We start from the raw sequence: 17500 nt of genomic DNA, 5'->3' as shown, positions 1-17500 counted from the left end.
CACGATGACATTCGATACGACACTTGACATTTCATGATGACACCCTGCGGGTATTGACATTTATTTCTTTGTTAAATCCAAACCGAGCCAAAAAAAAAAAAAAAGAACCAAAAAAATCACACTCACATTTTATTTGTTGATCTCTTTAAAGATAGATAGTTGTAAGTTGACGTAACACAGGTCTTTGTTGTTTTTTGCCAGCCGCGTTTATGAGTAATTTGATTCAATAGTCTGATGTCACGTCGCCCTGCAACGGGGGCCATCGTGGTTCTAAATAAAGAAAATCGGTACTTTTTATTATTCATGCTGGCTAGAACGTTTCATATGTCTTGTGATCACAATGTTTAAAAGTCAAAACATGATCAGATTTTCATGTTTTTCTTCTCTGGATACACTTTTATGCTCGTCGGAGAAATATTTCATAAGGGCGTCCGCCATTGTTCCGATAGTTTTGAGCCAGTTACTAAGTTACTATGCGTCATTACGAGGGAAGTGACGACTGACTGTTGAAGCGTATTCTCACTAAACTGTATTAACCTGACTATAAACGTTCATGGTTACACACAAGATAACTAGTATGCGCTCGGCTAAGAAGTACACAACATTTCCATTCTGAGGTATTACGGACAAACACACAAAACTCTGTGTAACCATGAACTTTTATTGTCTGGTTAATACGGTTACGTGAGAATTACTCATAGACGTGGATGGCAAAAAAAAAAAAAAAAAAAACAACAAAAAAACAAAAAACAAACAAACAAAGACCCGAGTGACGTCAACTTCATTCGATCTGTTGCAATATTCGGTTTGACCGAAGCCATCGTTAAGTTATAGATAGTATGCGCTTGGCTAAGAAGCTCACAACATTGCCATCCGGAGATATTACGGACCAACACACAAAACTATGTGTAATCATGATCGTTTATAGTCAAGTTAATACAGTTTAGTGAGAATTACTCATAAACGTGGATGGCAAAAAACAATAACAAACACCTGAGTGACGTCATCTTCGAACTATCTATATAAGCCTGACACTGAAACCCAAAAGGACTGGTCTTTTGACGTCATTATTTGGTTTTTGCACCGCCCAGTGAGTTTTCGTTAGTAGTGCTCATGGAAACAAGTGGTCCCATTGGTTTACTATTGAATACAACTCACGATTTGTTTTCTTTTGTGGCCAAAGACTTGTTTTTTTTTGACGTCATTTTTTGGTCAGTGTCAGCGTGGCCCTCGTAAAGTTATGGCCTGATACTGACCAAAAAATGACGTCATGATGCCAGTCTTTTGCCACAAAAGAAAACAAATCGTAAGTTGTAGTCAATAGTTAAACCAATGGGACCACTTGTTTCCATGAGCTCTACTAACGACAACTCACTAGGCGGTGCAAAAAACAAATAATGACGTCAAACTGCCAGTCCTTTTGGATTTCAGTATCAGGCTAACATAACGATGGCTACGGTGTCAGGCTTTCAGGTAACGATGGTTCAATTTCATGGTGATGACACTTTCTTTCATTCACAGCTTTTCATATTCGTTACTGGTAATAATGGGAGCGATCTATAGATAGAATGCGCTTGGCCAAGGAGTTCACAACATTGCCATCCGGAAGTATAACGGACCAACACACAAACTCTGTGTAACCATGAACTTTTATAGTCTGGTTAATACAGTTAAGTGAGAACAACTCACTCGCGGATGGCAAAAACAATAACAAAGGCCTGAGTGACGTCATCTGCATACTATCTATATTCGTGTTTTTGTCCAACCAGGTCATCAATCACATGATTTGTTGCTCTCCAACGATTGGATATTTCTTAACAAATGTAAACACGTTGCTTTGTTTACAAATGTTATAAACATACACATGTGTCAAGTTGAATCAAATGACCAATAGTGATGTTAGATATTTAAAAAGCTGTGAACACTTTTCACTAAGTGGGTCACTTTGAGCACATTTTGCAATGTGACCAATGACCTCGAGCACATGGAAAGTTAATATAGATAATATAGATAGAGAATCAACGCTGTTAACGGCCAGGTACTCATTTTACACATAAGTACGGTTCATAGTCCGATTCGTACAGTTAAGTGAGGAGTAGTACTCATCACCGTGGATGGCAAAAAAAAATAAATAAATAAATAAAAATAAAACAATAACAAAGACCTGAGTGACGTCGTCACTTCGTTCTATTTATAGCAATCGATATTGGGTTGTTCAGACATCATCGTCGAATGTCGCGTTGATAAAACTCAGAAGTCGGTGAGTTCAAGTTTGTCCCTCGGGCAGTCACCACCATTCCGTTAGCGTTGGTGGTGTTGGTGAAAAGAAAGTGTGAAGCTCCCTACATCTAGTAGTTTTAGTAACAGTCGGTTGGTACCATAATTTTTCCGACTTGAGAAGCGATGGTACCGATCGTTTGTGGTGGTCGGGAGGCAGGCCCTCGGGTCGGGTCTGCGGGTCGGGGTGTTACGGTGACCGTGACACGAGTCCTGTGTGTTGTTGTTGTTAGAGTTGTTACTAACGGGGCAGCGAGTGCCGGGCGGCGGGCGGGCGGTCGGTTGGCCGGTTGAGGTGGGGCGTCGTGACAAAAAGCTTTGAGCAGTCAGAAGCACAGACTACTTACTCGGAGTCCTGTATTCTCTATGGTAAGAAGCAAGCAAGCAGAATGCAAGCAGTAAGTACAGTAGCACCACCAGAGAGAGAGAGAGAGAGAGAGAGAGAGAGAGAGAGAGAGAGAGAGAGAGAGAGAGAGAGAGAGAGAGAGAGAGAGACGGACGACCGTCAGTTAGTTGTAACCCCACGTGACTTTATGCAGTTGGTCTGTCAGTATGGTCGTCAGTCGGTGTTTATCTTGTTTGGGAGTTCGGGGTCACTCAGGGTTGATTGTGAATAGATAGTATGCGCTTGTCTAAGAAGCTCATAACATTGCCATCCGGAAGTATAGATAGTATGCAGATGACGTAACCAGACTATAAAAGTTCATGGTTACACAGAGTTTGTATGTTGGTCCGTTATACTTCCGGATGGCAATGTTGTGAACTCCTTGGCCAAGCGCATTCTATCTATAGATAGTATGCAGATGACGTCACTCAGGCCTTTGTTATTGTTTTTGCCATCCGCGTTTGTGAGTTGTTCTCACTAAACTGTATTAACCAGACTATAAAAGTTCATGGTTACACAGAGTTTGTGTGTGGGTCCGTTATACTTCCGGATGGCAATGTTGTGAACTCCTTGGCCAAGCGCATTCTATCTATAACGGACCAACACACAAAACTGTCTGTATCCATGAACGTCAGGTTAATACAGTTCAGTGAGCATTACTCATAAACGCGGATGGCAAAAAACAATAACAAAGACTTGAGTGACGTCATCTTCGAACTATCTTTCGCTACTGCTTGAGGAGGGAAGCGTACTTTCCTCTTCTGACAAAACACTTTAATTAAAAAACAAAAACAAAAACAAAAAAACATGAGCTTTTATATAGCGCAATATCCACTAAACGTGCTCAAAGTGGTTTACAAAGTGTCCCTGATCAACAGCAACACGTAACATGGAGAACGAGACATGACACCTGTTAGGCGATATTACAATCTTTTTCGACAGAAACAACGCTGTTGACGGCCAGATACTCCTTTTACACCCGAGTACGGTGAGAGAATGTGAGTAAATAGCCTTTTTATTTTTACCATTGACTCAACTAGGCCGAGTGAGGCTCGAACCCAATTGGTTGTCACAAACTACAGCTGCTCCATTGTCGTGTGTAATACACCATCTGACATAGGAGGTTGACTGTTGCTCTTGTTATCAAAGCTGTTAAATTTGTTTTGCCTGCCCGATCCTAGTTCGGTTGAAATATGGGAAAAGGGGGCAGACACACATTTTGTACGTAAATAACCAACCGAAACCCAACAATTATCAATACTTTTGAAATTTCATTGACTCCCATGTATTATTGTTAATGTCTTATGCATGGGACAATTACTTACTTGTTCACAAACCGGATGTTTCGTTATACAGGGCCACGTCAGTAGTGATGGTCCCATTTATTTTTCTGATCACTTTCCTTTCTTCTTACCATTTACTGGTAATCAAATAGTAAGATCGATATTTTAGCGTTCACAAACAAGATAAATCAATAAAACCATTGCATCATTATGAAAGAAAGAAAAAAACTGTGCTTTTTTGTCACTGACGTGGCATTCACGTGTCATTCATTTCTAGGATAAGCTGACAAAATCAGGAAGATAATAAAATTAAATGTCATCTCAATCTGTTGTAAAGTTGTCACCAAACCAATTACCTAACAAATCATACAGGTATAATCACTCATTAACTTAATCTAAATTACACACAGCAAAAAGAAAACAAAATCAATAAAAAAACAAAAAAACAAACAAAAACAAACACTTAATTTAATGTCAACCACATCTGCTTCACATTCATTGAGTTTTGAAGATGAAAAGATGAAGAGCTCTACAGTGACCTCCCCCCAGTGACCTCGAAGATTCAAAAGAGAAGACTGAGACTTGCGAGGCACTGCTGGAGACACAAGGAGGAAATTGCAAGCAGTCTTGTGCTATGGGAACCACCTGAGAGAACCAGAAGCAGAGGCAGGCAGAATAAAACTTACATTGACTGTCTGCTAGATGACACAGGAATGGACAACACCCGGGAGTTGCGTACGCTTATGGAGGAAAGGACAGAATGGCGAAGACTCGTGGCTCATGTTGGGCGCCCCAAGGGGCGGCCTTAGTAAGTAGTAAGTAAGTAAGTAAGTGAAGATGAAAACAGTAAGAGAGCTCCCTGGATTAGGCTCTTTACTCACATTCTGTCACCGTCCGTAAAATGAGTACCTGACCGTCAACAGCGTTGCCTCTATCCGAAAAAAATGTAATATATCGCCTAACAGGCGTCATGTCCCGTCCTAAATGTTAAGCGTTGCTGTTGGTCAGGGTCCCCTTGTAAAATGCTTTGAGCACGTTTAGTGTATATAGCGCTAGATAGTATGCGCTTGGCTAAGAAGCTCAAAACATTGCCTTCCGGAAGTGCAACGGACCAACACACAAAACGATGTGTAACCATGAACTTTTATAGTCTGGTTCATACAGTTTAGTGAGAAGTACTCATAAACGTGGATGGCAAAAAACAATTACGAAGACAAAGTGACGTCATCTTCGTTCTATCTATAGATAGTATGCGCTTGGCTAAGGAGTTCACAACATTGCCTTCCGGAAGTATAACGGACGAACACACAAAACTGTGTGTAACCTTAAACGTTTATAGTCTGGTTAATACGGTTTAGTGAGAATTTCTCATAAACGTGGATGGCAAAAACAATAACAGAGTCCAGAGTGACGTCAACTTCATTCTGTCTATCGTCTGGTTAATTCGATATAGTGAGAATACGCTTCAACAGTCGTAACGTCACTTCCCTCGTAATGACGCATGGTAACTTAGTAACTGGCTCTAAACTATCGGAACAATGGCGGACGCCCTTATGAAATATTTCTCCGACGAGCATAAAAGCGTATCCAGAGGGAAAAAAAACATTATAAATCTGATCATGTTTTGACTTCTTCACATTCTGATCACAAGACATATGAAAAGTTCTAGCCAGCATGAAGAATAAAAAGCACCGTTTTTCTTTGTTGAGAACCACGATGGCCGCCGTTGCTGGGCGACGTGACACCAGACTATTGAATCCAATTACTCATAAACGTGGATGGCAAAATGCATATTATTATAACAAAGCACCGAGTGACGTCAACCTCATTCTATCCAGAAGTCCACGATGGCAACGATCTGATCCTTTCTATTCTATTTGAGATGGGACTGCACGTGGGTTGATGTCAATTGTGTACCATATCAATATATTATTGTTGTTGTTGTTATTATTATTATTATTATTATTATTATTATTATTATTATTATTATTATTATTATTATTATTATTATTATTATTATTATTATTATTATTAAACGGTATCCATTCAGTATGACTTTATTGGATTAGTTTGAAGGCATGTCATGGTAACCCGTACTTTGGTTGAACTAAATTCTGCTCAGGTCAATGTCCTTTCAAAACAAAACAAACAAACAAAACAACAACAAAAGAAAAAGATTTAAAATAAATAGATAAGTTAATTTTTTTTAAAAATTTAAAAATTTAAAAAAAGAAAAGATAAGAAAGATAAAAAATCGCCACCAACAAAATAAATTAAAAAAAAAACAAACAACAAACTGTTGAAGACAAAATAAAATTCTCTCTCCCCCCCCCCTCTCTCTCTCTCTCTCTCTCTCTCTCTCTCTCTCTCTCGCTCTCTCATTTATTCTAAAATTAATTATATCATTCATTCATTCATTCATTCATTCATTCATTCATTCATTTATTTATCATTCACTCATCTTTTAATGAATGAATCGATTCATTCATTTATTTTTGTAAATTTATTATTTACATATTTACGTAGAATATAATTTACATTTTATTTAGATAAGGTTCACCTCGTTTTATATTTTGCTATATGAATATTATAACACCATCTGTTCAGAATAATATTATAACAATTATGGTGTTTACAATAGAATTCCACATATAAACATGCAAGGTCAGTCTCTGACAGCTTGACCTTAGAACTGCCCTACTCTGGTAAAACACATATGTGACCGTTCGCCTCAAAACGTTATTAAGTCGGGTTCGTAAAGATGTTGAAAATTGAATTTATAGCCAGTAATATCAGACTTTTGTTTAGTGTATACGATTTATTGAGGAGAATGGCAACCATATTTTATGGTGCTAATGCCAACGATTTATATTTTTGACCAGTTTAACATTAAATTCGGATTTTAAACATGTGGTTCGTTCCGACATAATACCGTTTTGAGACGATGGGTCACATGGTATTTAAAAGTCCCGGGTTTGAGAGTTTTTGCCAAGATGAGAGTAATTTAATTCGATCGATATTTGAAGTGCGACTATTATGTGGTCTTGTGGTATGACATCGCTTTCGGATCGGAAGGTCCTGGGTTCGAGCCTCGCTCGGCGCATTGTTGAGTCCTTGGAAAAGGCTCTTTACTCACATTCTCTCACCGTACTCAGATGTAAAACGAGTTCCTGGCTGTTAACAGCGTTGTAACAGCGTTTTATGGAACTGTTCGAAATTTTAAACAAAAAATGCTGAAGATATTTTAATGAATTTAAAGATGAGATTGGGAAGGAACTTCGTTTTGTTTTGTTTTGTTTTGTTTTGTTTTAAAATCCATATTTTACCGAGCATTCATAATATGTCAATAATAAAAGTTGATGTTGTTGTTTGTTTGTTGTTTTTCTTTTTCTTTCTTTATTTTCTTTTTTTGTGTTTTAAAAACAATTCTTTTATTTGTGTGTCAATTTTAAAGATATTTTAATCTCAAAGCATATGCTGTGTGTAAAGCGTAATTTCTAATATATTGTATATTAATATATCATATGTGACCCATTGTCTCAAAACGGTATTATGTCGGAACGAACCACATGCTTAAAAGCCGAATTTAATGTTAAACTGGTCAAAAATATAAATCGTTGGCATTAGCACCATAAAATATGGTTGCCATTCTCCTCAATAAATCGTATAAACTCAACACAAGTCTGATATTACTGGCTATAAATTCAATTTTCAACATCTTTACGAACCCGACTCAATACCGTTTTGAGGCGAAGGGTCACATATCAGTACTAGTAATATGGGTTTAAAATGGGACCAGTCTTCCCTAAATGCCCTTAAAACATTTTAAATTAAAATTTTAAAAACCCCAACGAAACTTGAGCCTTTATATGGCGCAAAATCCACTTAATGTGCTCAAAGCGTTTTACAATTGGTCCCTAACTAATCAACAGCAACATATAACATGTAGAACGAAACATGACACCTGTTAGGCGATATTACAAAAAAAAATTTCGGACAGAGACAACGTTGGTAACGGCCAGGTCACTGAATTTTTCACTTGAATACGGCGAGAAAATGTGAGTAAAGAGCCTTTTCCAAGGACTCAACTATGCGTCGAGCGAGGATCGATCGAACCCGTGACCTTCCAACCCGGAAGCGAGTGTGTCATACAACAAGACCACAACATAGCCGCACAGTATTTGTACAGTATTTCTATCTCCCTAAAAACTACGAATTTTTACGATTTTCACGTATGCAGGTGTGGGTTAGTGTAAAATGGAACCTTGCGTGTAAAGGGGTAAATGATTGTCCTGTATCAAATAACTATATGATGTGTTCCCCCCCCCCCCCCCCACCTCTTGAGGTCGACATGCCCTTCCCCATCGTCATTCCATTCATTCGTTTATTTATTTATAAACAACGGCATGCATATTCTAGGACGCTTGGGGGGAGGGGAGAGGAGGGGGGGGGGGGGGATGGCAAAATGGTATTGAAATAGTTGTTAAAGTAAATATAGAGAGCAGTGAATTTAAAAATCGAATTTCTTTCACTTTCTCTCTCACTTTATTTCTTTCTCTCTATCTCTCTCTCTCTCTCTCGCTCTCTCTCTCTCTCTCTCTCTCTCTCTCTCTCTCTCTCTCTGTATGTCTGTCTACCCATCTATCTATCGACCTATCTATCTGTCTGTCTGTCTGTCTATAAATCTATCAGTCTTTTATTCTGTTTATGTCTCTAGTTGCCTCCGACCCCCCTCCCCGTCCACTTCTCACCTCTGTCTTCCATCCTCACCACTCATTCTCTCTCTCTCTCTCTCTCTCTCTCTCTCTCTCTCTCTCTCTCTCTCTCTCTCTCTCTCTCTCTCTCAAACCAAAGTAACTTTTTTTTTAATGAATGAAAAACGTGGATGAATCAGCAGCCTGCCTACAGTTGGTGGTCACCCAAGCGTGAAAAAACCCATTCAGCCCGGTCAGCTTATTTATACCATAAAAACCAAAGACAAGAGAACATTTTAGAACATTTCAGAACATTTCAGGCAAACGTTAACAAAACACGTTGTTTTTTTTTGTTTTTTTATTATTTTTTTTTTAATTCGTTTTTTTTTTTAAAATTTAGACCAGAGATCTTTGACTCAACAAATATTGATGGATGGAAAGACTACAACTTCCAAAAAATAGATAAATAGATAATAAATATATGAATGAATAAATAAATAAACGAATGAATGAATGAATGAATGAATGAATGAATGAATAGATAAAGAAATGAATACATAAATAAATAATGACCGTATGAATATATAAATAAATAAATAATTAGATGAATGAATGAATGAATACATACATAAATAACTAAATGATTAAATAAATGAATGAATTGGTGAATTAATTGATGAATGAATAAATAAATAAATACATAAATAGATAGATAAATAAATAAGTAAATAAATAAATAAACAAATGGATAAATAAATAAATGAATATATAAATAGACAAATAATTTAATGAATGAATGAATGAATGAATGATTGAATGAGTAAACGAATGAATGAATAAATAAATAAATAAAACCCAAACCCGACATTTGATGGAAGGTGCGTTAGAAGTCTTAGGTTCGAGACTTTTGGCCAAGTTGGGCTCATCCTAATCTATCCATGATATTTGGGGTTAAATCTTTCTGGCCCAAACTTTTCTAAAAATTTGTTGAGTCATTCATGGTAAGGGTGATTGGTTTTAAATAGAAGTTGGTCTGGTCTGGGCTTGTTGTGATCGCGAATGAGTGAATATGAATGAATGAATGAAGGAGTTAACGAACGGATGAACTAACGAACGAATAGATGAACGAATGAACGAAAGAACGAGCGAATGAAGAAGTGAACGAACGAACGAACGGACGAGCTAACGAATGAATGAGTGAATGAGTGGATGAATGAATGAATGAATGAACGAAAGAACGAGCGAATGAACGGGTGAACGAACGAACGAGCTAGTAAACGAATGGGTGGATGAATGAATATATGAATGAATGACGAATGGATGAATGAATGAATGAATGAACGAACGATTGAATGAATGGACGAAGGAATGAATGAATGAATGAACGAACGAATGAATGAATAAATAAATAAATTAATAAATGGACAAAAGAGGGAATGAATGAATGAATGAACGAATGAACGAACAAATGAATGAATGAACGAACGCTCGAAAGAATGAATGAATGAATGAATGAATGAATGAATGAATGAGAGGAATGCATGCAGCAGTGAGCTGAACGTCCCTATGTCAGAATGGTTGAATGAATGAATGAAATGTCAAGGTCATCATTATGAATTGGATACGATTATCTACACAGCTTTTGGATATTACATTAATTTGTACACGCCCCGTTGCTTCCATTCAGCATTATGTCGGCTTGGATATATCATCATCATCATGATAATAATCATAATAAAAATAATAATAATAATAATAATAATAATAATAATAATAATAATAATAATAATAATAATAATAATAATAATGATAATAATCATAATAATAATCTCTCTCTCTCTCACACACACACACACTCTCAAACACACACACACACACACACACACACACACACGCATACACCGACCCCCCACACATATATTTAATATATCGATTTTTATATACATTTATATTCATGTAACGTAAAAGATAGTCCTTAGTCTGTTTTCAACAGTTTCTTAAAAACAACATATCCGTCGTCTTGATTCCATACAGACAATGGACGGTGAAGTAGATACGATCAGAATGAGTAAATTTATATTTTCTGAAGATTATTCATGCTGTGAATATTCGACACCCCTTATCTGGAACTCCCTTCCAAGATGTACCCCTCTCTCTCTCTCTCTCTCCCACCCCCCCCCCCCCCTCTCTCTCTCTCTCCTCCCCTCCCTCCCCCCTCTCTCTCTCTCTCTCTCTCTCTCCCCTCTCTCTCCCTCTCTCTCTCTCTCTCTCTCTCTCTCTCTCTCTCTCTCTCTCTCTCTCTCTCTCTCTCTCTCTCTCTCTCTCTCTCTCAGCCAACCACTCACCCACTCTCAATCAAAATGTCTGTCTGTCTATCCATCTAACTATCTATCTATTTATCTATCTATTTATCTATCTATTTATCTATCTATCCATCCATCCATCCATCTATCTATCTATCTATCTATCTATCTATCTATCTATCTATCTATCTATCTATCTATCTATCTATCTATCTATCTATGTTTGTCTTTTGTCTATCTACCTATCTAACTCCCTCTCTCTATCTCTCTCTCTATCTCTCTCTATCTCTATCTCTCTCTCTCTCTCTCTCTCTCTCTCTCTCTCTCACACACACACACAAACACAAAATAATAAAATATTTTTTGAAGGATACCAATGATAAATAAATAAAGAAATAAATAAGATAAATAAATAAATAAATAAGATAAATAAATACATAAATTAGATAAATAAATAAATAAGATAAATAAATAAATAAATTAGATAAATAAATAAATAAATAAGATAAATAAATAAATAAATAAGATAAATAAATAAACAAATCAATAAATAATTCAATAAAGTAAAAACAATTGCTTTAAGTGTCAAAATTAAGAATAATATTTTAATTACTTAGTGCGCATGCGCGGGCAGACGATTGAAAAAGCTCCAAACGTAAACAATGAAGGTCAGAGAAAACTTTGCAATCTAAATAAGAATTAATTGTTGTGACGTCAATAAATGTTTCCATTTAGAGTTACGTACCTTGTGTTCTTTCTTTCTTTTTCTCTCCCCGCTTTTGCCTTTGTTTTTTATTTTTATTTTGTTTTTGTTTTGTCTTTTGGTTAAATGCATGAGTATTTTGAAACTGTGAGGGTTTTTTTTTTTATTGTTGTTTTTTTTTTTTTTCAAATTTGCACACAAAGTTATAGATAAATAAATTTTAATAATTGTTGTTGTTGTTGTTGTTGTTGTTGTTGTTGTTGTTGTTGTTGTTGTTGACGACGTGAACATAATAATATATACAGGGTCTGCATCCAAACCCACTTATGGGCCAAGTTTAACATTGTTGTAATGCGCTTTGAGCACGTTTAGTGGAAATTGCGCTTTAAAAGTTATGCTCCAGTCAAGTTTTTTTTTTTTTTTTTTTTTAAATACAGTCGATTAAAATGACCCTGAACTTGTCAAAAAGTTTCAAACCCTGGACGTCAAAGAAGTGTTGGGTTTTTAGATAGAGCTTTCAAGTAAACATTTTCCAGATGCAAAATGTATTGTGTCAGGAAAATTATGTGTAAGTGCGTTCTCTATTGAATTTCATGTTGTTTTGCCAGCGAGAATGCGCCCGAATTGCATGGTGGTACTGTCTGACAATAATTATGTGTTGTTATCGGGGTCATGTGTTGTTTTTTTTCGGCTATGTGTTGTTATCAGGTCGTGTGTTGTTTTGGAACCTATTTTTTTTCCTTTTTTTTTTTCTTTGTTTTGTTTTGTTTTGTTTTTTGTTTTTCCTTTAATTTCCTCTCGTCATTCAATGGTCTCATAAACATTATGTTATGAAGTTCATTGGTAAACGTGCTGCACCGAAGCGTAAATCAAATTATTGTACGAACACATCATGACTTGCTTGCAAGGTTAGGGTGACCTGACAAACATAGATCAAGTAGGTTGAAAGGTTCTCGTTCAGGTTTGCGTAATGTTTTTTTTTTTGTTGGTTGTTGATGTTGTCGGGTTGACAATATTTAACCAGTTTTCTGCCAGTATCCTGGAAAAACAACAACATGTATTTAAAGATTTGGCCAGAAAACACCACACATCCTTCAAATTATCGATCGATTTAAATGACACTCATCTTGGCAAAGACTCTCAAACCTGAGACTTCCACGAAGTCTTCCGTCAAGTCCCAGATTTTTTAGAGTTTTTTTTTAATTTAAATCGATCGATTTTTAGCCAGTTTTTTGGCCAAATTTTAAAATACGTGTTTCACCAGGGTACTGCAGTTAACAGGTTAAAATGAAAAATGCGACCAGGCGAACGATTTCCGTCAATTCCATCGGTAAGTTGTTTTCAGGGGTTTAAAAAAAAAAAAGGCATACGATGATAACAAAACATAATGGATAAATGATTTATTTAAAGAAAAAAATCAAAGCAAAGAAAAAAAGGCAAAGCAAATGTAGACGGCTAATTCCATTTGATTTTTTAAATTTATTTTCTGTGGTGTTGGGGTCGTAGTCGGTGAAAAGAGGTAGATATGGGGAGGGAGAGGAGAGGGGGTGGTTTAAACTATTTGGTGGTGCTGATGGAATTGTTGATGTTGTTGTTTTTTTGTTTTTTTTTTTGTTTTTGTTGTTGTTCTTATTCCTTTTCCTCTTCTTTTTATTCATATTTTTGGAGGTAACGACCTGTGTATGTGTCATTCTTGACGAAATACGTTTTAAAAAAATTTAAAAACAACGTAAAGACAAACAAAATAAACAAAAAACATACAAAACAAAAACAAAATAAATAGAATAACAATATCGTAATACGGATATCTAACAACTCGTGACTGTAAGTTATCGATTCGTGTTTTATTTAAGAATCAAATTAAATGTGATTTTAATTTCTTTCGGGAGGTTGTTCTTATAGATAGTATGCGCTAGGCTACGAAGCTTACAACATTGCCATCCGGAAGTTTAACGAACCAATACACAAAACTCTGTAACCATGGACTTTTATAGTTTGGATAAAACAGTCCAGTGAGAATTAATTACTCATAAACGTGGATGGCAAAAAGCAATAACAAGGACCCGAGTGACGCCAACTTCGATCTATGTTACGGTTCTAGGATGGAAAGATAATTAATTATTATAATCATTTTATTTTGTGTTGTTGTTTTCGTGCTGGAGGTAAATATTGATGCCGTTTTCGTTCACTCAACTCCAAATCCTTATGAAATTAAAACGCAGCTGCTATGAAATAGCCACGGAGTTTTTTTTTTTTTTTTTTTTTTTTTTTTTTTATATAATATAAAAATAATGGCTTTATATATACTTGATGACTCTGAACTTCTTCGCTATCATCTCCATTACATCACAATATTTCCTTTATGAAAGATTTTTAATGCTCTGTAACGTCATGCTGCTATTCGCATTTTTAATAGGGCACATCCGAGAAGCGGTTTTGATTTCTATTTTTTGTTTTTTATTCTTTTTAATGAGTTGTCGTTAGTTAATAGTCTCATGGACGCAAAAATAATCTGGCTTTCTTTTTGACTGGACTTAAAGCCTTTCGCTATCGATGTCATCCGACTTGGCGGCATCACCCCCGTTCTTCTTATTCTTGCGTTGAAGATTCTCTAAGTGTCTCTGTCTGTCTTGTGCCTTTTCCCGTCGCCATCGTTATATAATAGCCTGGCACTGAAATCCAAAAGGACTGGCATTTTGACGTCATTATTTGTTTTTTGCACCGCCTAGTGAGTTGTCGTTAGTAGAGCTCATGGAAACAAGTTATTTCATTGGTTGAACTATTGAATACAACTCACGTTTTGTTTTCTTTTGTGGCAAAAGACTGGCATTTTGACGTCATTTTTTGGTCAGTGTCAGGCCATAACTTTACGAAGGCGACGCGTTTCCTTTGACGTTTGGTCGCTGCTCTGTCAGTGATCGTTCATCTGGTTTCGTCATTGAGTTGTTTTCATGGGACACAGCGTGGCTCAGCGGTACGGTCTTCACTTCGTACCCGAATGGTACCAAGTTCGATTACCCGCTGCGTTGTGTGGCATTGAGCAAGTCACCTCGCCCTTGCTCAATTTGCGGCGCTGTACTACTACTACTACTACTACTACTACTACTACTACTACTACTACTACTACTACTACTACTACTACTACTACTACTACTACTACTACTACTGCTGCTGCTGCTGCTGCTACTGCTACTACTGCTGCTACTACTACTACTACTACTACTACTACTACTACTACTACTACTACTACTACTACTACTACTACTACTACTACTACTACTTCTACCACCACCACCACCACCACCACTACTACTACTACTACTACTACTACTACTACTACTACTACTACTACTACTACTATACAACTCACGATTTGTTTTCTTTTGTGGCAAAAGACTGGCATTTTGACGTCATTTTTTGGTCAGTGTCAGGCCATAACTTTACGAAGACGTTAACAAAAATATTGACAAATGACACAAGACCAAGTCATGGAAATCATAACATTTGTATTGGCCATATTAACGCACAGTCATCGAGAAACAAGACATTCGATATAATCGATGTCATAGATCAACACGATATCGATATTTTATATATAACTGAATCATGGTTGCGTCAGTTTGGTGATGAACCTATAATGAAAGAAATGACACCTCCCGGCTACAAGATGGAATCGTTCCCAAGAAATGGACGATCAGGAGGGGGATCGCCATCATATACAAACACGCTCTTTCGTCTAAAATACAAAACAGGCCAATTTCGTTCAAAAGTTTCGAGTGTGTCCAAACCACATTGACCTACCCTCAAATTTCATTTTTAATCACTTGTATCTACAGACCACCCCAAGCAAAAAGAACAAACTGAGACAGAATGATTTTGCTGACGAATTTTCAGATTTTGTATCAAAAGACACATCAAATAAGCGAAAAATTTATATCGGCGATTTTAATATTCAGTTTGATGTTGATCAGAATAGTCTCGTTAAAATTATAAAAAATATGCTGAATGAACATGGCCTCACTCAGTTAGTGACCTCTCCAACTCAAAGATTGGGGCACATCTTGGACTGGTTCATCATTGACACACCCTCGCTTGTTGAATCAATTAAAAATATCAAAAAAGAAATTTCAGACCACAATCTGATTCTGGCAACTCTCAAATGCATCAAAGAGAAAGCAAGGAAAGTCAAGATAGTGTCTAGGGATACCAAAAAAATAGACATTAGTTCCTTCAAAAACAATCTGTCAGAGGAACTAGGAAGAATGGATATACCATCAGCACAGAAAACAGACGAGGTACTGCGCAACGTCATCGACAGGCATGCGCCAAAGACAACTAGAATAATAAATTCCAGGAAACCGTCTCCGTGGTTTAACCAGAGTGAAAAAACTGCCAAAAGGGAAAAAAGGAATGCAGAGGCATCGTGGAGAAAATCGGGCCTTGAGATTGACCGGCTGATATATATAGCAAAAAAGCATAAGTATAAAACCACCTGCAAAAGAGCAAAAAGAAACTATTATAACACAAAACTGTCATCAGTGAGGGACACTAAGGAATTTTTCTCTGTTTCAAAGGAACTTTTAGGGGAAGAAAAGGGCATGTGTCTACCCACTAATATCCCGGTAGAAAAGCAGCCGGGTGCATTTTCAGATTTCTTTTCGGGAAAAATATCGAAAATTCGGAACAATTTGGACCTCGGGCAAAATGAAGATATAAATTTCCACCCTTTTTCGGGTTCACAGGGATTCTCTTGTTTTAAAGAAACAACTGAAGAAGAAATTTCTAAAATAATTTTTTCATCTTCCTCGAAGTCATGTGATTTAGATCCTTTACCAACTAATATTTTGAAATTATGTCTTCCTGAATTGTTACCTTGCATAACTTATATTATAAATCAGTCACTTATCTCAGGACAAGTCCCAGATATCTATAAACATGCAATTGTAAAGCCTCTCATAAAAAAGCAAAATCTCAATGTAAATGACCTTAGTAACTACCGTCCCGTCTCAAATCTGCCATTTCTTTCTAAAATCCTTGAAAAAGTTGTACTCAGACGTCTTTCACAACATCTCCATGAAAACAATCTATGGGAAAAATTTCAGTCAGCTTATCGTTCTTACCACAGCACAGAAACTGCTCTGTGCTGTGTTGCGAGTGATTTGCTTGATGTTTTAGATAAAGGTTCTGTTTCTCTTCTGACATTGTTAGACCTTTCGGCGGCGTTTGATACTATTGATCACGGTATTCTCATTAAACGACTTAATATAACCTTTGGCTTGTCTGGGACTGTCTTGCAGTGGTTTGAATCTTATTTAGATGGCAGAAAGCAACAGGTTATGATTTTAGATAAACTTTCTCGTCAACATACATTGTCTTTTGGTGTTCCTCAAGGCTCTGTTTTGGGTCCAATTCTTTTTGTTTTGTATACTTCTCCATTATCTAATGTCATCACTGGTCATGGGCTGCGCTATCATCTCTATGCAGATGATACGCAACTTTATGCTACTGATAAAACTAAAAATCTCGAAAATATTGTGAAACGTGTGGAAGAATGTGTGACGGATGTGAAAGAGTGGATGGATGCAAACAAGTTGAAAATGAATGAGTCAAAAACAGAAGTGATGATTGTGGGAAATAGAGGGCAGTTGAAGGTGAATGATGGTCTTGAGGTGTTGATTGGGGGTGAAAAGATCAAAGTTTCAAAGACTGTGAAAAATTTGGGTGTCTATTTTGATTCAGAAATGAAAATGTCAGCTCACATTTCTGCTCTCTGTAAATCATTATACTTTCAATTGAAGAAAATCAGTTCGATCCGTCAGTATATTGCAATTGGAACATGTAAAACATTGGTTGTT

General features: G+C 36.6%; 1 protein-coding gene across 1 annotated transcript in view; it reads left to right on the top strand.

Annotated features, from left to right (window-relative positions):
* The first annotated feature begins 13465 nt into the window (after positions 1-13465).
* LOC144963352 (uncharacterized) overlaps positions 13466-17500 on the top strand; it is a 211334-nt gene continuing 207299 nt past the window's right edge. Inside the window, exon 1 of the mRNA XM_078897300.1 lies at positions 13466-13807. The gene's annotated coding sequence lies outside the window, so the exon portion shown is untranslated. The remainder of the gene's footprint in view (positions 13808-17500) is intronic.

This window comes from Berghia stephanieae, chromosome 1 (assembly GCF_034508935.2).
Source record: "Berghia stephanieae isolate SIO BIC M18660-M18661 chromosome 1, UCSD_Bste_1.3, whole genome shotgun sequence".
Taxonomy (NCBI): Eukaryota; Metazoa; Mollusca; class Gastropoda; order Nudibranchia; family Aeolidiidae; genus Berghia; species Berghia stephanieae.
This window is presented reverse-complemented; position numbering and strand designations above follow the sequence as displayed.